A 26112-nucleotide genomic window follows, 5' to 3' on the forward strand; every position below is an offset into this window, starting at 1 on the left:
CTCGCTGCGCAACACTGCATGCGCGGTGTACGGCAGGCCCGAGCCCTAAAAAGGTAGGGGTTAGAGGGCAGGAACAGCTTTTCATTTTAGACAGGGGAAGAATTCGTGATTAGGAACCAGTTGTATGGACCCGCAAAAGACTATTCTAATGGCGAAGATGTTTTCCAGTGGAAGCCAAAATAAGAAAAATATATTTAAATATATTCAAAAGAGGAAACGCAATGAATTAAGACGAAGTGAGAGAGGAAAAGGCGCGAAAAGTGCACATCAGAGAAGGGCACCTTAACTGACCCAAAGGAATACGCATAGGTCTTGCATTACTTCGAGAGAAAAAACCTACCCTGTTACAAGATAACACTCCAATTGTGTTATTTTTGCCACGCAGTGTCTTCTAAATTACATTCTTTGTGAATTTCTTTACACATTCAAATCTAGCTGTCTTTTTAGGCGCTATAAAGCCCACTTTGCTGTGACATACTATAATGTCCTCGATGTTTGGTAAGACACTATAGCAACCATGCTTTTTGGATAAACTAATGTGTTAACGGTTTTTTGTAAGACGCTATACCGTTCATCCTTTGATTAACTGCGTTTGTTCTTACGCTGTGGCGATCACGCTGTTTTTGTGAGATGTGATTGTGTAAAAGGTTAATTTGTGAGACATTACAGTGAACACGTTTTTTTAGACGCTAGTGTCAACACTATTTTTTTTTTTTAAACTATAGTTACCACGTACTTATGCTAGATGCTATAGTGATCAGGACGTTTATGAGACTCTCTGCTATCAACACATTCTAGTGAGGCGCTGTATTGACCTCGCGTTCATGTGAGGTATTGTAGTGAACACGTCTTTTTATGAGACTCTAAACTGTCATACAAAATGTGGGTGAGGCGCTATAATTTTCGCGCACCTCTGTAAGATGCTATAGGAATCACGCCTTCCTCTAAGAGTCTCTATGCTATCAACACTTTTTGTAAGCCACTGTAGTGGCCACGCGCTTCTACCAGATGGCAAAGTGACCACACCTCTTATATAATTGTATACCGGCAAAAGTAATTTTTGTCTGGGGTATAGTGTCAGGGCTTTTTGGAGGCTTTGGAGAGCTTTCCGTAAAACGTTAACAGTGACGCGATTCTGTGTCACTACATTGTGAACTAATTTGTGATACGCTATAGCGTAGCTCGGATATTTTTGACCAGGCACTATTTTGACCACGTCATTGATGCAGAACGGCGTCACTATAAAAGAAACTTCGCAGAAATGCGCTCCTCGGACAATACATGACCGGACTATCCCGGTGGCCCCATTTTATGTGCGAGTAGCGTATCCCGTGCTTAGACTCTACTTGCACTGAGGGACCTGGCGTTTTGCTTTTCAATATAAAAGTAGGGCTTTGAGTACAAAAATGCATAGCTTCAACCTGTGTTGGAGAGGGGATTCATGCCTTACAACGCATAATTGCAGAGTTCTGCTACTAGTTACCTGAACTAGGGCTTCGAGGCGCCATTCTGTTGGACATAGTCACTGCTCCTGTACTTTGGAAGTATTTATGTCCCTAACTTTCCCCGTCCTTGGCCTTATGTGCACAGGTTCGGGGGACGAGTTGCTGTTAGTTGCTAGGCTGAGCACTCATAAATGTGCATGCAAGTGTCCGCGGGCACGCGCGCAGCTGGCACTTGCACACGCGGGGAGAACAGCGGATTCGGGTCCGAATGCCAGGGCGTGCAGCAGAGAAGGGGCTTCTGTGGCGGGGGCGTGGCGTGGGCATGTTTGTTATTTCACCACATAGGGTCTATGACTGCGTTAAACGGTCTGCAGCACGTGTTGTCCTGAGCACATTAGTTCCCGCACACCAACAACTGAAAACACACACTGGGCAGCGGAGCGCATCTGGTGCTGGAAACTGATTATTAAACATATTTAGCTCAAGTTCTCAGTAAAAGGTGAGCACTGAACCCTGCTCCGAACGGCTCTCGTGGTTATTCTTTACCACCATGTGCTACAGGTACAACCTGTTAGGTAACTCCAAGGTGATGAGAGCTTTTTCACTGTCCAACAGAATAAAAGGTGCGCTCCTTTTATTCCAGCAGCCTAGACCTGGTGAGAAATATAAACATATGTCAGCAAGGGGGGGGGGGGGGGTCACGTTAAAGAGGTTGTAAGAAGCGGGACTGAAAATGGAAAAAAACGGCGAGTGGTGCACGTGCACGCGCCACTGCCAGCATATGTTTTGAGTTATCGCGGCTGTCAAGCCGCGATAATTCAAAACATATGGCCTCTGGTGCACGTAACAGACATCAATAGGCCATAGGCAGAGCTACGCGACCGCCTATGGCCTATTGCGTGTTCTGTTTAAAAACAGCACGCACGCCAAGGCCAATGAAAATTGACTTTAGAAATCCACACGCACGAGCTATGTGAATTTTCAAGCTCCATTTTCAAAACGCCGGGAATAGAACTCTCGCTGCACGACACTGCATGCGCAGTGTACGCAGAGCCCAAGCCCTAAACAGCACATTCATGGCTATTCCTTGTGAGTGGCACTGTGTGCACTAGGAGTGGCCGGTGCAGGTAAGAGTGGTGACGCAGGGTGGGGGGGGGGGGGGAGATTTGACAGACAACTACAAGGAAAAAATAAATAATTAATTTTCCCTCGTCGTCTGTCCAAATCTCCCCCCACCTAGCCCTACCGCTTTTACCTGCTTGGGCCGCTGCTGGTGTGCACACAGTTTAAGTGTGCTACTGCATGGATAAAGTATGTACAATTTTACTCTTAAGTAGAGCGCATTTGAATGCCAGGTTATAACAATGTGTTTTCAGAGTGAGGCAGGGGTCACTACTGTATAAAGAGTAAACCTCAGGACATTTCACGTCTGCTGATCGGTGGCAGATGGTAATGGTGTCATTTAATGGCTTGACAGCACGTTAGCCATACAATGAGTCAAAGACACTCAAAGCAATTCAGAGTTGAAAGCCTGAGAATGAGCAGAGATACTGAAAGCATGGGGGCATTTTATGGCTACTGGCTTTGTGAAGACGTAAAGCCCCATTTTACCTTAACCCCTCCCATGCTGATGACGAGCTGGACTCGTCATGGCGTAGCCTCCTCGCACGCTGATGACGAGCCCAGCTCGTCACGTAACATGCGCTTTTAAAAATCTCAGCGTACGAGCGGAATTCCGCTAGCGCGCATGAGGTTAAGTGGAAATAATGGATTAAATATGATCAGCATATAAATCGGTTTAATGCACATTATCCAAACAAAAATGTCTCCATTTGGTATCGATTGGGCGACCGCAGGGCCAACAGGCTCCGAATTTTATCTTTTGATTTTTTTTCCTTTTCTTAACAGGTTAAGCATGAGGAGGCTAATGCACCACTTTATATTATGAATGATACACATTTGGAAAGACGGAGAGGGCACTCAAAGGCCCATATGGACTAATACAATTTCCCCATAGTAACAAAATGGGAAGAACCCTTTGAAATATCACACAGAAAGTGCTTTTACGACATGGCACAGGATTCAGTTTCAATTTTCTTTGTGGTGAGCAAATCGTAATATACTTGAAAATATGTTGATGGTAACAGTGAATAAATGGGTTGGTAAAACAATACCGTTTAAGTGAAAGCTGTAAACTAACAACCTGTGCAGGCAGTGTATGTTGAAGTAATTCTAACCAATTCTCTTCTTTCTCGATTTGTAGATTTTATGCACTTTCGAGAAGTTCTGTGTTGGCAGCGATAAACAGGAAACAATCTCCTCTATCACAGCAAACAATTCAGGATTTTAGTCCAAGACAAATGGCCTGTTATACGTGGACATAATGAACTCTAAGCAACCCAGATACTGTTGACAAGTCTGGAGGGGCTGAGAAAACATCAGCCCATCCAAACCTGAAAAGAAGCACTGGGGGGCAGCATACAGCTTCTTCAAAGTACAGACGGGATCTGCTTCTGCAGAGAAACAATGTTACTGCATACTGTGACCGACTTGAAGTGCTGGGACATGGATAGTTTCTGCATAGAAACAATGTTACTGCATACTGTGACCGACTTGAAGTGCTGGGACATGGATAGTTTCTGCATAGAAACAATGTTACTGCATACTGTGACCGACTTGAAGTGCTGGGACATGGATAGTTTCTGCATAGAAACAATGTTACCGCATACTGTGACCGACTCTGAAGTCCTGGAACAAGGATTTGCTTCTGCAGAGAAACAATGTTACTGCAAACTGTGCCAGAGACTGAAGTGCTGGAATATATTTGGGAGATTCCGTAGCGTTAGCCAATTTGAAGGGAAGTTGTCATTATGCGCTCGACCATTCCACAAACACTGGATATCGCCACACACACTCCAATATAGGGAGCATGTTAAAGTATGTTCCAGAACATCAACCTTGGACCAGAAAATGACAAATGGGTTCCTTCTTGTCACACCTACTGCAGCTTATACGTCAGGAAGCCAAAAGTTATTTATTACACAAGAGGAAAACGTGTATGGCTAAACCTGCCCCGTATTTCCTAACATCTCTTTAAAGGTACATGTACTGTTCCCACCAGTGTGCCAAAAAGCATAGTGCTTTTGTGGTAAATGTGCGAAGCCAAGAGTAAACCACCAAACTAACTTCAAATACTTACAAAGATTACAAACAATTGCATTTCACCTAGGCCAAAGACAAAAACGTTTCCGGTAGCCTGCTCAGCCCCCAGCCCTTCCATGCAAGAGATGCCACACAGAATCAAAACAAGTATAAGTAACACCACAGCTTTTAGGACTTGGTTTACATCTGTAAAAAAGCCACTGTTTGGTAATGTAGCACCCACGACATTTAGTCATCACTGTCACACCCATCTTTCACACTTTCTCTGAATCATGCGTGGACAGCACGAAAAAGTAAACACATGCAGTGTGAGCAATTCACACAATCTTACTGCAGACCATAGACTTGACACCTTCCTAAAGCACCAAAACTGATAAGGCCCCCAACTAGTATCGCACTACGTTACGAAAAAAGTGATAGAAATAAAAACAATGACAACTGTAGAACGTTAAGATATTTTCATAAAATCATTGTATAGGCAGTCACAGAGAATGGTGTTCTGCAAATAAATGAATACAAATTCTCCACCTGAAGACTATGCAGGTCCTCACTATAGAATGGAACTTTAAGATGCTATCATTTGACATGCCTTATATGCCTGCTTAACTTCTAGTACACACGTACTACTTTTAAGATTCTGTACATACCAATTAAGCATTTAAGTCTATCCATTGACATGCAGCTGGCTTCACACTGCCACTATGAGTGCAAATGAGAAACATGGCATATGCTCCCACCCCATGGTGCTTTGGTTGAGACTGGGATACTGTGGAAATTAACTAAGAATTTTTCATCCTTACGAGATCTTCAATGAATACAGTCTATTTCACGTCATGGTATCACACTCTATTCATTAGTTGATGGAAACAAAGCATGTTTAGTCCCATGACGTACGCCTCTTGCCCACAATATCACATTCCATCCCATTATATGTTATGGCTATGGAACATAAGTACCTGCTAGAAAGGGCTCTAGGGAAACATTCACATCATCAATTAGGCACAAATGCTACGGGGAGCAGAGGCTTGGAAAAAATGGACAGGCTGCGTTTAAGAATGCACAGATAAACAGCCATAGGATGCAGAATCTACTTATGTTATTTCCCTCAATGCACAGAGCAGACTCCCAAGAAAGGATCTGAAAACCATCCTCCTTGCACAGTTGTTGTGATGCCCAAATACTTTTGCACACCAGGGAAGAATTAAGGTGCATAAAAATGGAACTTCACAAATGTAAAATCCTAATCCAGATTCATATATTTACGATTTGTCTAAAGTTACGATTTGAAAAAGACCTTCAAAATGCAAAGATTCAACCACTATGGCAGAATTTCTGCATTTGCAAGAAAAGCAACAAAATGTTGGTCTTTTCTAGGAGGAATCCAGTATAGGTGAGTGCTATTACGTGTGTTCGAAATAAGTTATAGGTCAAGATGGTTTCATGGGTGTGAGTGGGGTGGTAGCAATGTTGTTGAGGGATTAATCATAGAAACAAGGAGAGAGGTGGGAGGGAGTTTTTGAAGTGGTATAGGATGACGCCAGTGTCCACTCACAATGACTGGATGAAGCCTACAGGGAGCAGTGACAGATTAGGTATTTAAGAGAGGGTGGTGAAAAGTAAGATGATAATGCAGGTAGTCACTAGAGACTTACTTTCTCTGTGAAAAGTGTCTGGTGAGTATATGAAGGTGGCATGGATAATTTGAGCGGCAATAGGTGTAGCATAGTCATTAGGATTCATGCAAGTCTCTATAATGGTGGTCAAGCGGAGATTGCAAGTGCAGGGAAAATCATCTGTAATTAGGCTTATTTGTTAACCCGCTGCCTGCAAAGTACGGCCCCCGGCCGTCCGACATCACCGTGGCCGGGGGCCGTCCGATTTGCGAACGTGCGGAATTTACCCGCACAGCAGGGGAATTCCAGCCACGCTCAAAGGGTTAAAGGAAGATGTAACACACTTGGTATGCCAAAAGACTCAAAGATGTGGAATTCCTATAGCCTGACACTCAGGACATAGTGTTTGAGGTCAAGGGTAACGAGTTTATGTGTATTCTGTTCTTGGGACAAGTAGGCCCAACAACCTGCAGAACAAACTTTCTGGCTGCCAGTTTGTAGTACCACATTATGGATCAGGGTAGGGCACTGTCTGCAGTTAAGGGAATATTTTTGTCCATATGTTAACGCTGTTCAAACTTGTATTTATGGTTCATTTATTGAAAGCCTTTAGTATTAAGGTAAGCTCGCCAAGTAAATGTTGTAAGCTCTGACTGCACTACTGAAAGTGGTTCCAGTATAAAAATGTGTACACACGTTTTCAAAGTTTAGCAATATGAGGCTAGGTATAGTGCTCCCAGAATACTCTCTGATTTGATTGCAAATATTTGCAGAAGCGTGAAAGCATGATTGATGATTTTTTGCTTCAAAATAAAATGTTCATAAAAAATGAAAGCAGGAAAAAACATTTAGCTGAACTACTGTAAAATTTCAGATACCATTCTTTGCAGCATCATTTAGTAACATGTGTTGATGCATGCTAGTATTTCCCAAAAATATAAAGGAAAATCAGTGTAACCAGTTTCAATAAAATTATGGGAAACAAAAATAAACAAGCACTGGTAAAGCAAGTAGGTCTGAAATCGATGATCAGCTTTTTAGTTTTGCCAATGTGTGACTTGTTTTGGCAAAACCTTATTGATGTGGTAGGTGCCGGGCTCTCACCATTATAACAAACATTGTCAAAAGCAAAAATTGTTTTTGGCCTCAAAATGCACACACTGCCACAGTAGTTACCGGCACTGAGCAAAACTACTTTCTGTGCCGATAAGCTCTTTGTGAAAGAGCAGAATGAGGTAACTCACAGTGAAGGCAGCCGAAATAGAGAAACAGAGACAGACTTTTAATAAACACAAAAGGTCATGGTCAATGCCAGACCAAATTTGGGGCCCAATTATTGAAGAAAGTCTCAAAAGTGCAGCCATGGTATATGTCCTTGCATTAAGTGCAGCTATGTGGCTTTTGTGAATTCCCAAGAATTTACAGAAGTAGTACAAGAAATAGTACTCCTTGAAAATATTTGTGGAATGCATTTTAGCATGAGCAAAGTTGCATGTGTAAATTTGCTCATGCGAAAATCTGAGTGTCTGCAAGTTCACTTTTCCTCCAACCACATTTTTCCCCAACTCTATAGAAGGTTTATGTCTGCCATTGTCAGGATACATTTCTAACATTTCTCAGTATGTGAAAAGATTAGAGAAGAGTTGTTGAAACCCCTTAAAACATGCAAGTTAGAGCATTCTAACTCTGGAACTATTGCGTACCACTACCTTCAGCCCAAATATGTAGATCTGCAGAAACATGGCAACATAAGGGATTACAAGTATTCAACCACTACTATGGTATGAGCCCTGGCATAATCAGAGAGACTGTATCAGAGTGGTTATAGAATGAGATTGCTGCCATAATTTGTCGCCGCACTACATGGCACCAAAATGGGATTTTGTTACAGGACAAGTAGATTTATGATGTAAGCTGCCCCATGGACAAGTAGATATTGTATTAAGTTCTATACCCGTGAGGCTCCATGGCCGGACTGGCTGCACCAAGTATCAGTGGTTTCTCTGGGAGGCTGGAGGAGTAGGGAGCCGGTTCTACTACTGGCAGCCAGTAACAAAATTAGCAGGCCAGCATAATCCACTCAGCACTCACTTCCGATTCCAGCCTCCCTGGGTTTTAAAATATATTAAGGTTTTAAAAGCACCCAGTGCAGAGTTCCCTGAATATTCAGCAGTTTTCAGGCAACAGTAAGTGTCAAGATATCTCTGGTGATTAATTTTTCTGCTGGAGAGATATTGGAGTTTTGTCTAATGCAGAGGGTTAATATGCCTGCTGCAAAGAAGAACGTGTACCATATAGATCACAGAACTTCATTTTATGTTCACAGCTTAGTGGATTGCTGCTTTTGTCAAAGCGATCCTCTTGTTACTTAAGTTCATAAATTACAGTTCGAATATTATGCAAACTGCATGGTACAGGTTAGAAAGTTATGTTCTTTCCCCAGTTTTTCTATCCTAATGTTGTTCTTATTGGTTTATTTGGGTAGAAATACATTCGTATTAGCAAAGCCAATCCAAACCACTGTGTAACGTTTTGAATCCTGGGTTTGTGCTTCTCCAGGCCAAACACGCTTTAAAAATGCCTATCAGAATAGAGGACATGTGAATCCTACACCTCGTAGTCCCTTTTATCTTATTGTTTACACAGGAATTCTTCATTGTCTCCATGTATGTGAGTGATGTAAATTGCTCTGATACCCTACACTGGTACGAGAGGTGCTATAAACAAATTAATACATGTGAGGGAGGGGCTACAGAGAAATGAGGGGGAACTGTTGAAGGGTGATTGTGAGGGAATCATTGAAGAGCCCCAACAAAGATTGTAGTATCATGGTGCACTGTAAGGTCATCATTTAATATACTATCTATATGCTATGCACAGGGGCTGGCCTGACAAAATTTGCTTGGGCTACTTTGGGCTCCACTTCTGGACCTGAAAGGCACAAATAGTTTGAGGGTGTATGGTGAGTTTAGTCCTGGTGAGGTTTTATATGGCACCTCCAGGTATGACGTGCAAAGTGGTTGTTGAACAGAAATACTGAAATTGGGGAGGGTTCATGAGAGAAGTGTGAAAGCAGGGCTGACTCCAATGGGCCACTCTGGGAAGAGTGATGCAGATAAATAAGATAAAGTGAAGGGAACATTGAAAAGTCACCCAAGTCTTGGGGTGAAAGGTGTATGGTTCCTATATTTAAAGTGTATGGGCCAAAGATTGATTTTATAGGAGGGCATGACATTTATCACTTCAATGCTAGAGTTCAGGTATATGGGGTGCAGACATCAATTTACAGACATACAGAACCCTAATCTCCTATGCAAGGAGTACAGGTATATGTTTTATTGGGGGTGCAAGGCAACAATAACTCCAATAACAGTAGTTCAGCGTTCAAGTGCAAACAGTATTGGTATAGGTGTACATTGGTGCAGGACATATGTCACCCAAGTATAAGAGGTAAAGCTATTAGGCTACATGGTTCAAGTACATGGGGAAAAACCATTAACTAACCGGGTTGCCGGACACTAGCCACTCTAAAGAACATAGGATGCAGGTCACACATTTAAAGGTTTGTATTTACCAACTACACAGTCTGACTTAGCCATTTACCAAGAGGACAGATTCTATAATATTGTATTGCAATTGCATTTATAATAGCGCTTACTACCTCTGACAAGGCATCAAAGTGCTTTTTCGGCAAGTAGCATGCTACTCTGGAACCCATAAAGTATTAGTGGTGAATTAGTATAGTGAAAGATGAGAACTTAAGGTATTTATTTATGCAATTTTATATAGCGCAGACTTTACCCAAAGGTGTCAGAGCACTTGACAATAGAACCCAGTACTTTATATGAAGAAAATTTACATATTTACACGTTACAGATAAAAAGGAGATTAATGAAAAAGTAAATTAAAACAATAGGTGGCGGTCACACAGAAAAACACATAAGGATGAGTATTGTGCAGGCATAGATTACTTAATAACAACATTGTAAGAACTTCCTTGATGGACATGAAAAGGGATGTATTCATACTGGAAGTGTCTTTGGAAGGGAAGAGATTTGAGGTCAGTTTTGAAGGTCCGTATAGGAGGTGGGGGTACGGAGAGGTGGAGAAAGCAAGACAAGATTCTAACCGCATTGCCCGAGAAGGATTGAGCCATCGATCTTTCCCTTTCAAGGTGGGGAGCTAAAGCAATACATTTTCTGCATTACGTGAAGGTCTGGAGCCTCCAGAGATTTTGAGTTTATTTGCCAGGTATAGAGGGGAAGAAGTGTGCAAGGCTTTGTGGGTGATAAAGGCAGCCTTGTAGATTGACAAACAACAAAGGAAGGGAATCGGAGCACAGGTGCCTGCACTAGTTCCAAGGTTGCTTCTATAGTGGCATGAGAAAAGGTGCCAAAGGGGCTGGAGGCACAATTCCCTATAACCCCAAAAATTGAGAAGCAGATCAAGAACGGCTTCTACAAAGCCAAATATACAAGATAGCCCAGCACACTTTTATACATAAATATAGCAAGGATATGATAAACACAAATCAAAGATTGTTCCAAGGATGAGTCGATGCTATATTAGATTTCAATCCTTTATTCAGTTCTTTTTTTAAAAAACTTTTGAACTGGCGGTTTCAAAAGTTTTTAAAAAAACGAACTGAATAAAGGATTGAAATCTAATACAGCATCGACTCATCCTTGGAACAATCTTTTATTTGTGTTTATCATATCATTGCTATATTTATGTATAAAGTGTGCTGGGCTATCTTGTATATTTAGTCTTGTAGATTGACAATGCTTCGATGGGAAGCCATCGAAGAGAAAGCCGTAAGGGAGTGATGTGGTCACCTCTTTTTGCCCCAAAAACAAAACGAGCTGCTGAGTGGAGTATGGAATTAAGAGGGGAAAGATGGGATTTTGGGAGGCCAGCAGGAAGAGAGTTGCAATAGTCCAACCTAGAGCGAACCAGAGATTGGACCAAGGTTTTTAAGTCTTGCTCCGGAAAGAAAAGTTGAATCCCCCAGAGAAGGCGCAGTTGGTAACGTGCATTCTTTGCAATGGACTTGATGTGGGAGAGTAGATTAAGCTTTTTGTCAAGAATGACACCAAGGGATTTGGCTTGGTCGACAACAATAGGTTTGATGTTGAGTAAATTAAGCTCATCTATCCAAGATTGAAAAGTAAGAGGAGAGAGGGAGGTAGTGAGGAGGAGTAATTCAGAGGAGTTTATGAGCTAACATCCAGTTTTGAATAGTGCTGAGAGTAGTGTTAAGGATTGAGATGTCGTGTGCAGAAGACACCTTAAAGTAGATTAGCGTGTCATCCGCATAGAGATGGTAAAGGATCCCAGATTTACTTAGGAGATTTCCCAATGGTCCCTGATAAAGACTGAACAAAGTAGGTGCAAGGATAGATTCTTGAGGAACGCCTTGACCTACCGCCAATGAAGATGAACGGCTGTTCGCTATTTTAATCACTTGAGATCTGTCCGGTAGGAATTAAGAAAACCATTTAAGCAGAGTGCCTTCTAAGCCCATTCTCTTTTAAAGTGTTTAGGAGAGTGTTGTGATTAACACTTTCAAAGGCTGCAGAAAGGTCAAGAAGAATCAGAAGACAAAACTCCCGAGTCAAGTACAAGCAGGGCATCATCGTACACAGCCACTGAAAACAAGTTTCTACTGTCTCTTTGTTGTAATGTTTTCTGACAACATTCATTTAGTCCCTCAAGGGGAGGTTTCCTGTACTGAAACCAGAACTCTCCCATCTCCGGGGATCTCATTACAGTAATTTTGGAACCATTTCTGCAGCTGTCAGCTTCATCAAATTCCTCCTGCATAGGTTGACTTCATGAACTGTTTTGGGGACTTTTCACGGTCCAGGAACTCTCTGGAGGCAGTCAGGTGATTTATAACTACTTGACACAAAACCTGGGCTGCTCTCTTGGGAAACCTTGTTTTCTTCACAGGTTTCCATTTGAATGTGGTGCGTTTCTCCCATCGGACTGCTGCGCATTCGTAAAGAATCTGCAGATGTAACACTTGGCCAAAAGAAGTTTCAAGTTCTTTTAAATGCCCAATTAAAAATAAAACTAGTGTAATCAATGCTAAGTGGCTACATATAGTGTATGGGTCGTCGCATCAAAGAAATTGAGAATTCAACTCAAATCTTCCCTCAAACATCATTCAAGAGTGCTCTTACTAACATACCACAAGCTTTGGCAAAGACGGCATTACTAAGATTATGTGCAACATGGCCAAAAGTTAAAAAAAAAAAAAAACCACAACCATGGAGATGCAGCCACAGCAACTGTATCATTTTGTAGGTGTGCACATGCATAATTACATTAATGCATGCATAAGTCATTGCACATGCGTGCCTACAAAATGGCATTCAAACACAAGGAGATGACGGAGCGCTGAACCTTTTCAGACCCCCCCCCCCCTCTCCCCCGTCACTGATCTGGATTAAATCCATCATTCTTCTTTAGCCCACTAAGGGCAAAACAAAGTGAGGAAGGAAGGTAGGTAGTTTGGTGGATGGAGAAGCAAACAATAGGAGGGAAACAGAAACAATTAGATGGTAAACACTGAAAAGATCCAAATAGGCTGAAACCAGTCTTGGATTGCTTATGTTCCAGTTCAGAAAGAACCTGGCAGTTCTGACTGGACCATTACTATATGAGCAGGGTCAAGTCTTATTTGTCCTGGGTCTAATCTGAGGTGGTATGGAAGAAAAAAAATAAAGATGGAATGAGATGCGGCACCGAAGTAATTAATTCAAGCATTCCATCCATCACTTTTTAATATATTTTCCATGTAGCAGCTTCCCAGACCTACAAACTGGAGGATTTGTAAATTACTAAAATTCAATGTACACTACAAATCCTAGAGTGAATCTAATTATATTATGTGGGTGGCTTCTTTTGCTGTTCGTGTATTGGCACTCATGTCTAACTTCACTAAGGGAATCCATCTTTTGGGTCCAGTCATAATGACAAACACTTTGCACGATTATATATATTTAAATATTTATAATGTGCAGCATGCAGCCATCGGGCATCTTGGTGCTATCTGATCAGTCAATGCAGGTAACTACTATTCAAAATAATTTGTAAAGAAAATTGGGGTCCTATCTCATCTACTTGGGGAAGAGCCAAGTCTTCAGGCTCTTCCTAAAACTCAGCAGGATCACATTCTCTCTCAAGGCATAAGGCAGCTTATTTCAAAGTTCAGCTGACATGGCCTGAAAGGATCTACCACAAATTCTAGCATTTTTAAATATTGGTACACAGACCAGATTTGCTGAGGATGATCTTAAAGACCTTAAAGGTCTGTATTGGCAGATTTTCTTTTGTAACAGTCTTGGTCCAGTTCCATTCAAGGCTTTATGAACTATATACACATGGCCCGAAAGGTGCATCTTTCCTCATTAGGTAACCGATGACGCTCTTTTAGGGTGCCTGATGCAGTGTCAAATGTTGTTTTATTCAGAGCTAGTGTAGCAGCCATCACTTGAATCTTTTCAAGAGATAATCTGGGGCTCCGAGCAGAAGAGTTACAATAATTTAATCTTCTTAAAACTGTACATTGCACTACATTGCACTACCAGTTTCCTGGCTGGTTGAGGTAGTAGGGGGATGATTTTCCTAAGATGCCTCATAAATCCATGGCAGGTAGCTCCAGTTGTGTTCAAATGCGCTTCCATAGAAACCTTCTCGTCAAATTAGATTCCTAGATTTCGGACTGATCGATTTATTAGAGCTGCATCATTTGTCCAAGGCAAAAAAATGCTTGGAAGTTGACATGGTCTTTTAATAGGGGAGCTGCAAAAAAAATACTGTCTTGCTTCCATTGAATTTAAGTGTATTGCTGCACCAATTAACCATCTTGCGAGGCTGGCATGGAACTTTTAAAGCTTTGTCTTATCATTGCTATTTAAAGATAGTGTTAGTTGGGAGTCATCCGCATAGTTTATAAAAAGAAGACCCAAAAGATTTAATTGAGGACAGCAATGGCCGAAGATAGACATTAAACAAAATTGGGCTTAGGGATGATGCTTGTGGTACCCCATGTGCAAGTTCTTTAAATTCTGACTTAAACGGGGGGTACCTCCTACCTCCTTTAATCTGTTCAAAAGGATTTTTTGGTTGACTGTGTCAAAAGCAGCCAATAAATTTAACAAGATCAAGATTGCTATATGACCACTGCCAACCCTCATCCTTAAATTGTCCATTGCCATGAACCAAGGCTCCTTCCGTTCCATCGGATGGCCTAAAGCCCATTTGCTCTGGCTCAAGCAGATCATTATGTCCAGAAATTGTAGTGATATACTTTTCCAAAATCTTACTGGAGCAGAGAAACCAGACCGTAATTACTGATGCCTTTAACGTCCATCTGAGGTTTTTTCAGCAGAGGTGTACCAAGCACGTTTTTCCAAGTGGCTCGTACCACTCCTGTAACTAAAGATTGATTACAGATTTTTTTGTAGAACTGGATAGGGTTCATCAGTTCTATCTTTCCAAATTCTGGTGGGGAATGGATCTAATGGGGAGATTGAGGAGGCAAAAGTTTTGAACTCTTTTATCTGTTATCAGGCCCACCCTATTCAGAACACCAGAGAAAGCCTGCAAATGCATATACAAAACTTACTTGAGAAGAAAGTGGGTCAAAATGTTATATCAGAACCAAATATTCAATAGGTTTGCCAACACCAAACTGATCGGTATACTTCTGGCCACGGACCACAGGGCTATGTGTCAAGATCAGCAATGTACACATTGCACAATGCAGGCAGCTCATGTAGCATAAAATACAAAATTCTGTTATTCGTAAGTGGTGATTGTCAAGTGATTAACAACAGGATGGCCAGATAGATTGATACAATGTACTGTCACCCCACCTAGCCAATAATCCTAGAAGGGCAAACTTTTCATTTAGTGATTTCTACTTATTTCATTTTTTTACAAAAAACATTTCAGTATATCCAGACTTAAAGCGTACTCAAATAGCGATATTCACATATAACACCAGAATACAAAAAAACATTTCACAAACAATATAAATGAAGAACATTCATGTAAACACCATATACAAACAGAGGGAAAGAAAAGATGCCTCTAGTCATTTAATTCATGGGGCACGAGTCCTAATAACATAAAAACAGACAAGCGGCCGTTCACTCCTTTCTGCGGGCCTGCTGGTTTGGCTGTGCTGGAACCTCTTAGTTTCAAGGGTCTAATGACAGGGGGAGTCTATCCTGAATATCAGTCCTGTAACACCCTTTATAAATCCTGTTCCAGCACAGGGTCAACACGTTTCGAACCCAGACTTTGTTTGTGGGTTCTCCTCAGGACATGGACTGGAAAATGGCCTTCACTGTAATTCTTTTGCTCTTCCCAGAGCAGCTGTATGAATGACATTACTATTTGACATAAGATTGATGTATTCTTTTTTCTTTTCTGTACCTGCATGTTTAGTCACATCGTCATACTGATGTTAGATGACATGACATCTCACACTTCGAACATTTAACTTATTGATTTGATGCAGTTCTATGTTCATCCTCCCACTAATATTATGGTGAGTTACTATTGTTGAGTAACATGTTGCAAAATAAACTTCTATGCTTATACATCGGGGTATTTTGAGTGACTAATCATGAATTGTCATGTTTGCGATCATTTAATCTACCAATAGACCCTTTACCTGTCTGCCAATAGGCCTCTTACTTGTCGTCATGTTGACATTAGTTTCCATAGGTGTGCCTTTTGGTTTTCAACAGTCTTTCTTGACGTGATTACCCTAGTGACAATTTGCTGACCTTGGTTCATCTCGCCCTTTGGTTTATTGTGTCCTTTGAGACATATTACAACAATTCCTTTTGATACCAAACAAGTCCTCTTGATACTAGATCTTAACTTTGTACCATTCTCCTTCATTGTTTAGGTGTTTTACTTTTAATACACTGCATGGTGTCCTCATTGACTGGGCGGACCTATAGAAAACATTCTACCACTTTTATGGTGGGTGTTTCTTTTTAAATGTACATACAAATTAATCTATAGGGTTATAAGAGTCATTTTCTATACCCTATAGTGTGTTTTGGATTTATATAGTCACAATGCTCTTTTCTGTAAATATATAAAATCTTTGATAGCATCATCTTACTAGGATTGTTTATACACATTCTGTTCAATAGATGTGTCATAGGGATGTGTTATCACATTTGCATTGTATCTTATGAAATACGCCTGCTTATTAATGTATATTGTATATAGTGTTGATTACGGTTATATTTTTTATATTTTGGATTGTAATATATATGTATTGTTTAATATTTCCAGCCTTGATGAAGTCTCTGTGTGAGACGAAACACGTGTTGGTGATTTACATGCAGGGAGAATCTTTTGATGAAATTTGAATATCAATAAAGGAGAAAACTAAACTAATGAAATTTGAAGAGGACTCTTTTTGACTCTACCTTGGATTATTTGGACCCTTTTTGTCATCCTAATGTTGTGCTATCTTTCAGACTCTATTTTGATTTATTAGAGTTTTTTCTATTGGTGTAATACACGAACAAATACTAAAACAACCTTGACTATTAGGTGTGCTGTAATTAGAATCTCATTCCCTAACAGTTATATGTGAATATCCCTATTTGAGTACGCTTTATATCTGGATATACTGAAATGATTTGTGTAAAATCATGAAATAAGTAAAAATCACTAAATGAAAAGTTTGCCCGCTAAGGATTATTGGCGAGGTGGGGTGACAATGCATTGTATCAATCTATCTGGCCATTCAGTTGTTGTTCAATAAATTAGAGTGGTCTAGGCCAGTTAGTAAATAGACCCAAGCCTTCTTTGGTCCCACTGTCAAGTGATTAAGGCAGGAAACCATGACATGCCATGTTCTACAATTGCTCTCTTAACCTAGTAGACTCCTGCCCATCACAGGATATCACAGACGAGAGAATACATTACGACATGCCTCATAAAAGGAGTAGAAATAAAGGTTTGGCCTCAGTGATGAACTTGAGGATCTGCTATACTTAAAAGATAATTGCGCCATTTTAGGGGTGATGATTGCAATGCCTCTGCTGCCTCAGCAAAACACGGTCTTGGTGTTGTGAAAAGAAGCATCCGAAATTGTAAACAGGGCTCTTACGCTTCTGTAGTCTCGACTCCTTGCACTAACCTCAGCAACTCATCAGCAGACAGGAGGCTGTTAATGAGGCTTCAAAGGTCGACACTGGCCCAAAGGCTGAAAGATCTAATTTTTGTTACCCTAACATTTGGTGAATCGTCGTCCATGACAGGATCATTTTGTCTGGACAGCCGAAAGGCATAATATTAGTCTGTCAATCTCGGATGCTTTTTTATTTAATTGCGAGTGACCACCACCCTCATCTCTTAGTTGATTTTACACAAAAGTACAAGTGTAATTTAAAATGTAGTTAAAGTTAGTACATATGAAGTTGCACGCTCCCTAATGACTTTATGAACTCATTATTTTTTATTTAAATAACTGAAAATTCTTTTTATGGCTAGGTTCTTTCTCTATGTGTAGTATCCTGAAACCGATCGCACTGTTTAGTGTATCTGTCAGTATTGACAGAATAGCATTAGGATCTGCACCACAGATAGATTACATGTCGAAAACCCTACAAGCAAAAGGATTATTGATCACAATGTCACATAATGGTGCAGTAATTGCTATTTTCCAGGAGGCTCAAATGTCACATCACTCTGCGTCATGCTTTGCTTTGCACAAGGGACTACCAATCTACTCTTTTCCGATATGCATGAGATACATTCTCCAATCCCTAGTTAAACGTTCAGGATTCGACTTGGCACTAAAAGCAAACAAGCAGCTATGAAAATCTTTTCATCCAGTATCTGACCCTCCGGATGCCCAGCCGGCATGTTGCTACTACTCCTCATGGTCCTATCTGCTGCCCTCCATTTGTACAGCTGCTATGATGCTCCTGGGCTACGTTTGTACTCCGAGATGACGGAGGGTCAATGACGGCAGTTTCCAATAAAGTAAAGGGGGGGCGATTACGAACCAATTAACTGCTCACAAGGACAAGAGTAAATGTGCCAGTATTTTAGGATTAAGGAAACAAACTATTGAGTTTGTGTGCCTTCACCAGCCTTTGCTGGTTCACCGATTTGGGTATGCACACATACGGTAAAATAGGAGATTTGCTCACTTGGATATTTTGCCAGTACAGTGAGATTTCTATGTGAGCAAACTGCATCTCAGAGGGTGAACAGAGGGTGAAATCCTGCCATTTTTGATTCACAAAATAGCATTTGGTACTCTCACACACACATTTTAGCACCCAAGTGTTACTTTGGTGCGCAAGTAGCACCGTTTTTCAGACCTTATTTATTTATTTTTCTAGTTAAAATATAACTAGCTGATTTGTGAAGCAAACGTGTTGAAAATTCTTCTTATTCTATAATTCCTTGAGGAGACACTTGTAGAACCTTCAAAGTATGTTATTTAAGTACAAGGTGCTCCAAAATGTGTGATTAGTTGCGATTCTCACCTTTATTGTAAGTACATGTTTGTGTAGGATATTTTCATCAGCATCTTAAAATGTATAGGTTCTTCCCACCTAAACAGCCCATTTAAAGTAATTTTACCTATATCCATTTATTGCACAGTGAGGGGAATATCATTTTTCAAAATGTAATTTACATCACAATGTATTCTGCGAAATGATGGAAGCCGAGATTGAAAAAGGTGGATGGGGGGAGGGGACATAGTCTTTGGTTAAATAAAAAGGGCACACGCTCCAATACAGTTATTCACCAGCTAAATGCAAACTTTTTTGACATCCAATCAAAAAAACTGTGCCCCCGCCCACACCTGATTAATGCACATCATTACCAATCACAAATGTGGCAAGAAATCCTGCATCTGTGCCTCTACATTCAGAGAAATGCCAGCAAAGGTCCTAAAATAAATTGTTTTCATATAAATAATGCACACCACAGCAGGTAAGAAAAACTATCCAGACACCATCAGGGTCAAGACATTTGAAAAACGCTGATGCACTGAAATGAAAAGTCTCAGTGAGCAATGATCGTGCATATTGAAAAGACCGAAAAAGTAATATTTCTAGTGTACGTGCCAGGTGATGGAACTACATATTGAAGCACAAACATATTTTTTAAATTGAATTCTACGTTACATTGTGAGGCATGCTTGAAATCATAATATCCATTATCGCTGAAGGATAACTCAACTTTATGAGCCACCTGCTCTTGAACATTAGTTGTAGAAGAGCAAATGTGCCCTAACAGCGTCTTTGGAGTATAGTCCTTTACCGCCTCTAACTGGCTGCATTGGCTGTTGTGTACACAAACACACACACACACAACTTCTAAACCAAATTTTAACCCAAATGACCACATTGAGCAGGAGAGCAATCACTGACCTGGTGTACATTAGACATGGCAGAGGCAGGCAACAGATATTTATTTTTTATCAAAAGAACTGCCTTGGACTCTATCAAGTCGCTTTATTTTATTTGTTTAATTTCAACATAATTTTTTATTGATTTTTTTTTTTTTTACACATATAGTCATCAACACTGTCTTTACAGGGTGGCAGCCCAAACTGGCTGTGCTTGTCGAGAATACAGTTACAGTATATATGTTTGGCTATCCCCCTATCCACTGTTCCACTAAGAGAATAAGAATGGGAGAAAAAGTAATAGGATAGAGAATAAGGGAGAAAAAGGAGGCATAGTATAATGTTATTTTCTTGGGATACAAGAGGGCTCTTTTCCCCCATTTGATAACCTATACATGTCACTCAATTGTAGCTGGTGTGAGTGACCAGATACTGGCAGTGGTTTCAGCTGTATTTCATACAGTTGACCATAAGGTTTTTTCTAGCATATACTGAACCATCAATTTACACCTGTCAACCGTTCATAGGACCTACAGTAACTAAAAATGTACTTCCATTTCGAAGCATCCTTTACCTGGTGTCAGTCAAGGTTTCGGGTTACAATAATACTTTAGCAACTTGAAGTGCTTACTAATTATTACTCGATATCATAGGGCAATTGCTTGAATTCTACACACACAAGTTTCAGCACATCAGTCCTGTATCAAAAATCTTCAAATCATTTGCCTCATTGAATGAGGGTGAATACCAGATTCTTCTGTAGGGTGTAATTCTTTCCTAATCAATACAAAACAAACCACAAGTACACTCTGTATTCAGTCACACAGAAGAATCTGATCCGGTTCATCTACATACATCTGTACACTAATGGAACAGATTTATTTTTTCTGGTATCCAAAAATACAACCAAGCCACACGAGAATATTTGGGACACAGATTAGCATTGACAAATCCATCGAAGATCACAAATTCTATCACCAAGAGGCAACTTTACTGGTATAAGAGGTCTTATAAATAACCGTGATGTGACATTTGTGATTCAAGCATAGGACTCACAATCACAATAGACATTTAGTCATGAAAGCTAAGCAGCAAAACATCCAATTCACAGTCACTCCCCATATAAAGACACTTATACAGCCTACTGTTATGCATGTGCCCAGATATGTGTATCTGAATTCCTGCCCTTCCCTTTTGATCTTCTACTTGCAAATTCAGCATACCTTAGTGCAATCCAGCAGCTACCGCTGAAATGCACCACTACTGTGGACTAAGGAAGCATCCAGAATTCACAATTTTATATTTCAAGACAACTGACCACCTATTTAAAGTCATTTACGGCTTAGGTTCCTAATATATAGTTCTGCCCATAACTTACACCCTACAATAAATAATCTAATAAATACCTGCCACCACATTCTCCGCACAGTCACTTTGTGATATTAAACTGCTCTTCAATTGTCAAATCCTAAAGCTCAAATAACCCATTAGTCTCCACCGCCTGTTGCTGACTTGTAAAATATCACTAGTTAATTGAAAAGGAGTATTGATGTGAATTGTTGCTAGTATTGCCTTTATGCATAATATGTTATTATTTCAACAAGGATATTAACGTAATACCTACACTAATATACTATTTAGCAGGAAGTCCCGTAAGGGAATGGGATTTCACACTCCATTCCTATAATTATTTTCTATTTTAAAGATTACACTTCAAAAAGCTACTCCAAATTGAGAAGGTCTCAGAGGCACATACCTGGACGCTAGATACAGCAACTTGAGTGTTTTTGAAGCAAACATTGCGCTCCTATAAAACTTGCGAATCTGAAGTGTGGCTACATCGTATTCATTAAGTAGTACTCCAGAAGCGTAATTTAAAGGAGAAAAGGGGGTGGAGAGTGCTGTAGAACAAGTGCACACAAAACAAAACTGAGTGAAATTATGGTTCATTACCACAAGTAAGGTATGTCAAAGTAAATGTACAGAAATGCTTTAATTAACAGGTGTTGCATTATGTGCGCTCTACAATGAAGAAGGTGTCAAAGGGTGAGCAAACAATTGTGATCAGAGTCTGCATTGGCTGTGCACCTTCTTCAGGCCCTCCAGGATGTCGCGATTTGCCTCGAAATCTGCACTTTTGTGAAAATGCCGCTATTTTTACAAAAGTGCCCGCAAAATCGACACTTTTGTAGAAATCCCAGCATTTTTACAAAAGCTAATCCATGCCGCTATATCCTGGGAGGTCTGATTAATGCAAAAACGTTAAGATGTTTCTTAGAAAAGCTGTTTTTTCGGAGCATAGTCTCTGGAGATGTTGGTATGCTGCTAAACGCTGAGCAAGAAAGTGCCGGGGACAGAAGGAATGTTGAAGAAATCTAGCCAGCTCTTCTTTTGACATTTTATGATAAGGAACTCAGGCGCCACGAGAAATGCTACACCAGATAGGAAGAAAATGCGGTCAAGCGCGGTCACAAAAAAACAAAGACATGCAAGCTCTAAAGTTAAATATGTTGTTGTGCATTTTTCTATTTATTTTTTAAATCTGCAGAGTTGTACACTGCATAAATGTGAACATCCCGGGTTATTTCATCATAAAGTTTATTTATCAGTTTGTGTGTGTGTTTTGTTTAGCTTTATGAGCCATCCTGGACACTTCAGAGCTCAGACTGCTAGGTGCCCAACGAGCAGGTGGGAGGTGGGAGGTGGGGGCCGAACATTGTAGTCTTCTCAGCGACGTACCCTAAAGTTATCACTATATTGACAAGGTAATTAAATGTGTAGACGTGTATATTTAGAGTGGCATAATCAATATGCCTGTAACGCTGTTTTGCTGCCTTGGACTGCTGACGGGCAGTCTTTTGCTTTTCGAGGGAACCTACTGCACTCGCCGCATCGCCCTGGTGGGACTCGTGGTCCCAGGGTGCACCACCACTGAATTGGGCACAGCTGCTGCATTGGGGAGGCGCTGACACCGCGCTATAAAGCGCAGCCTTGCCCCACGCAATGCGGGACACCTGTAACGCTGTTTTGCTGCCATGGGCTGCTGACGGGCAATCTTTTGCTGTGAGGGAAACAAAGTGTCTACATTGTAAATAAACCACATATACATAGCTTCATGTTGTTAAATAACTAAAAAAAACTAAAATATCTGTGTTTGTTGTAGGAAAAATGGCCACATAAAATGCCATAGGATTGCTGCATAATTCCATATTTGTGCCGCTAAATTTTCATTTTTGTGCAGCTAAATTTGCTAATCCATGCCGCTATATCCTGGGGAGGTCTGTTGAATTAAAAGTGTGTTCACATCCGAAGATTCAGTTTTTCATAAAACCACGGTAAGGTCCCCAATGGAGATGTTCCCAGAGAGAAAATGGTGTGCTGTTCTTCACATTGTTAGGTTATAAATACCACACGCAACAGTATTCTACATAGCATGAATGTACCAAGAGTCAATCGTGGTACACCAGTTCAAGGGCGAGTCATAAACGTTAAACCATTGATACCCATCCCAGGCAAGAGCAGGTGAGGTGTAACAAAATGGCTGAAGGTAAGTGCTGGCAGGGACAAGATTAGAAAGAATCTCTGAAGCCTCTATCCCTTGTCTGACTGTAAGTACAATACCGCCATTAGAAGTTTTCACAAACTTTAATAGTATACATAAAAAAAATAGAACTTTGACAATGGAGAAGAGTTAATCTGTGCACCAACCACACTCCTTACATCTCAAAATAGAAGTGAACCACAGAAACTACGAGAGACTGTACAGGGTGGAAAAGATTGTAGACAGCTGAAAAGGTTTCCAACTTCTCAAAGAGTGGGTTACAATTCTTATCATTTTAAGTGTTTACTAGCTGTCACTGTCTCTCCCTTCTGGCTGGCATATTCTCTGTTGATCCCAGACCTAAGTAAACGTTTTCAATACTTGTTTCTTGTCATTTTCTTTCGCATTTCATGCGTGCCTCAGCAATTTCAATTAAAAAAGTAATTAAACACAAATTACCTCTTACATTGCAACATTCTCCTCTTCTCACATGCCTGCACTCCGCCACCCTATCCTGGTTCTTCAATCTGTCATTTATCAGTTATATTTTAAACTAAACAGCTACCAATATGAGGGATTTAGAAGAACTATTTATGCAGTTCAAATTTATGCACTCCATTTACCGCCTTTTTAACACAAGAGCATATGGACGTGGGATAGATTTCAGAGAATTTTTTCATGGCGAACACTCCATATTATGTGGAGAGGTTACGAATTCCAAATGTTACTACTATTCTTGATAATTATGCAGGTAAAGGCACAGATGCACAGCCTATATGATCTTGAAAGTTAGTTATGAAATAAGTAAAATTATTGTATCAGGTGCTCAGAGGGTGGCGTCTTCCTTCATAGACGTCAGGAATCAATAAAACATGTGCTATTGGGAGCACATGTTTCACTACTATTCTTGACACAAAGGGCAAATCTGCATAAACAAAAGGTGTAATGTGTGGTACTGAAGGCAGGGAAAAACTCATACTTCCAAGTTTCGAGTGCTCATTCACTGTGCTACCACCAACATACATTTTACATCACAGGCACGCCTTCAGCTGGCTGCTTGGTAAGCCATCTCATCAAGGTACCTTCAAAGAAAGGGATGACTTTACTAGAGAAGATCTGAATCACGATTTTGAACGTTTACGACTCATTCCAGGACAACCATTGGTCCCTCTTGTAACTCATCTCTCTGTAGAACCTCTTCTCTTCTCCCCTGTGTGGTAGCCTGAAGCGGATCCTCACAGAGACGTGTCATTATGCAATAGCTCAGTTTCGAAAGCATGCATCCCCATCTTTCCTGAGCAGCAATTAAAGGACGTCTTCACTACGGATTGACTACACATGATTGCAGTACTTCTACTGACGTCAAAGTTCACCACACATCAGCAGGCACCCTTAGATTGATTTTCCTGTATTCATCTGATTGATGTACGTGATATACTAATTTTCAACTGCTGACAGCCAAGTTAATTAGCTCACTTATCAATAGTGTTGCGAATGACAGAATGGGAGGAGATTTGCAATCCTTCAAATGTCCTGCGGACTGGATCCTGAAACTGAAACCTGCCTCGATTTGAGGATTCTGGTAAAACAAGGCTGATGGAAAAAAAGGACTAAAACCCCTTACATTGTTCAATAACACTAAACAAAAATCATTTAGAATAGCATATGGTCTCATAGAAAGAGGACCCACAATGAATACAACAACTTGCAAAACAGAGTGGTCTGCATAGACATTAATTGATGGGGAAAGATTTAGACAAACAAGTGCTTCAGTTTTTGCTTATTGAGAAGGGGAGTTAGTCTTCATTGGAAAGAGAGTTGGAGACCAAATTTTAGTATGTGGATGTTAAATTGTCACAGTCAAAAGGAAAATGCCATTGAATATGCAATACGGCACCTGATAAAGTCATGATTGCACGTGTGTCATGGGGCAAATACAACTATACCAGGAAAAAAAAAATCCACCCATGCCAAAGATGAACTTTTTTTTTTCAACAAAAAGCCACCCACGTGCTAGGCAATTCATGTTTTACAACAGGATATACTTTTTTCCCCTCAAATAGTAAATTGATGTTGAAATGTTAATTGGTGCTGTAGAATAACGCAATTTACAAACTTGCTTATAGGCGATGTACAGGCCAAATATTGTGTACAGCGACAAGAGACATTTCTTAAAATGGATTAATTGGTCTAGCTCACAACTCAATCCTGTAGTGGGTGGGAGACAAATGAGAATGGCATAATAAATAAACCAATGGGTGACCAAAATCCCTGTGTGCGTGTATGTATATATTTTGTTTTTCACTGAAAAACAACAAAGATTACAAGGGCGTTATACTTAGGATTAGATTTCACTCATCCAACACCATTGAAATTCAGCAGTTATTACCGGAGATAACTAGAACTTACGACCCCCAAAGAAAACATATTACATCACTCATGACATGATCACGGACATCACTGATGACATCGTCGAGTGAGTGTAAGTACTATGTAAAGTTTCTAAAACTTAAAGATATAAACTAAGCTACTGCATATGTTAAATTACTATTCTTTTTGTGCCACTAATAAGTGCACTTTTTCTTACATATGTCATGAGTGGTTATATGGGTGCCAGTGGTTTTATGGGTGCCAGTGGTTTTATGGGTGCCAGTGGCTGGCTGCAAGGGCCTGCCAGTGGCTGGCTGCAAGGGTCTGCGAGTAGCTGTGTGAGTAGCTGTAAGGGTCTGCGAGTAGCTGTGTGAGTAGCTGTAAGGGTCTGCGAGTAGCTGTGCGAGTAGCTGTAAGGGTCTGCGAGTAGCTGTAAGGGTCTGCGAGTAGCTGTGCGAGTAGCTGTAAGGGTCTGCGAGTAGCTGTGCGAGTAGCTGTAAGGGTCTGCGAGTAGCTGTGCGAGTAGCTGTAAGGGTCTGCGAGTAGCTGTGTGAGTAGCTGTGC

General features: G+C 40.6%; 1 protein-coding gene across 13 annotated transcripts in view; it reads right to left on the reverse strand.

The window, feature by feature from the left end:
- Nucleotides 1-26112, reverse strand: part of CAMK2D (calcium/calmodulin dependent protein kinase II delta) — an 806647-nt gene that overhangs the window by 733019 nt on the left and 47516 nt on the right. The window lies entirely within an intron of this gene.

Source organism: Lissotriton vulgaris, chromosome 3_1, assembly GCF_964263255.1.
Source record: "Lissotriton vulgaris chromosome 3_1, aLisVul1.2, whole genome shotgun sequence".
NCBI classification, from domain to species: domain Eukaryota; kingdom Metazoa; phylum Chordata; class Amphibia; order Caudata; family Salamandridae; genus Lissotriton; species Lissotriton vulgaris.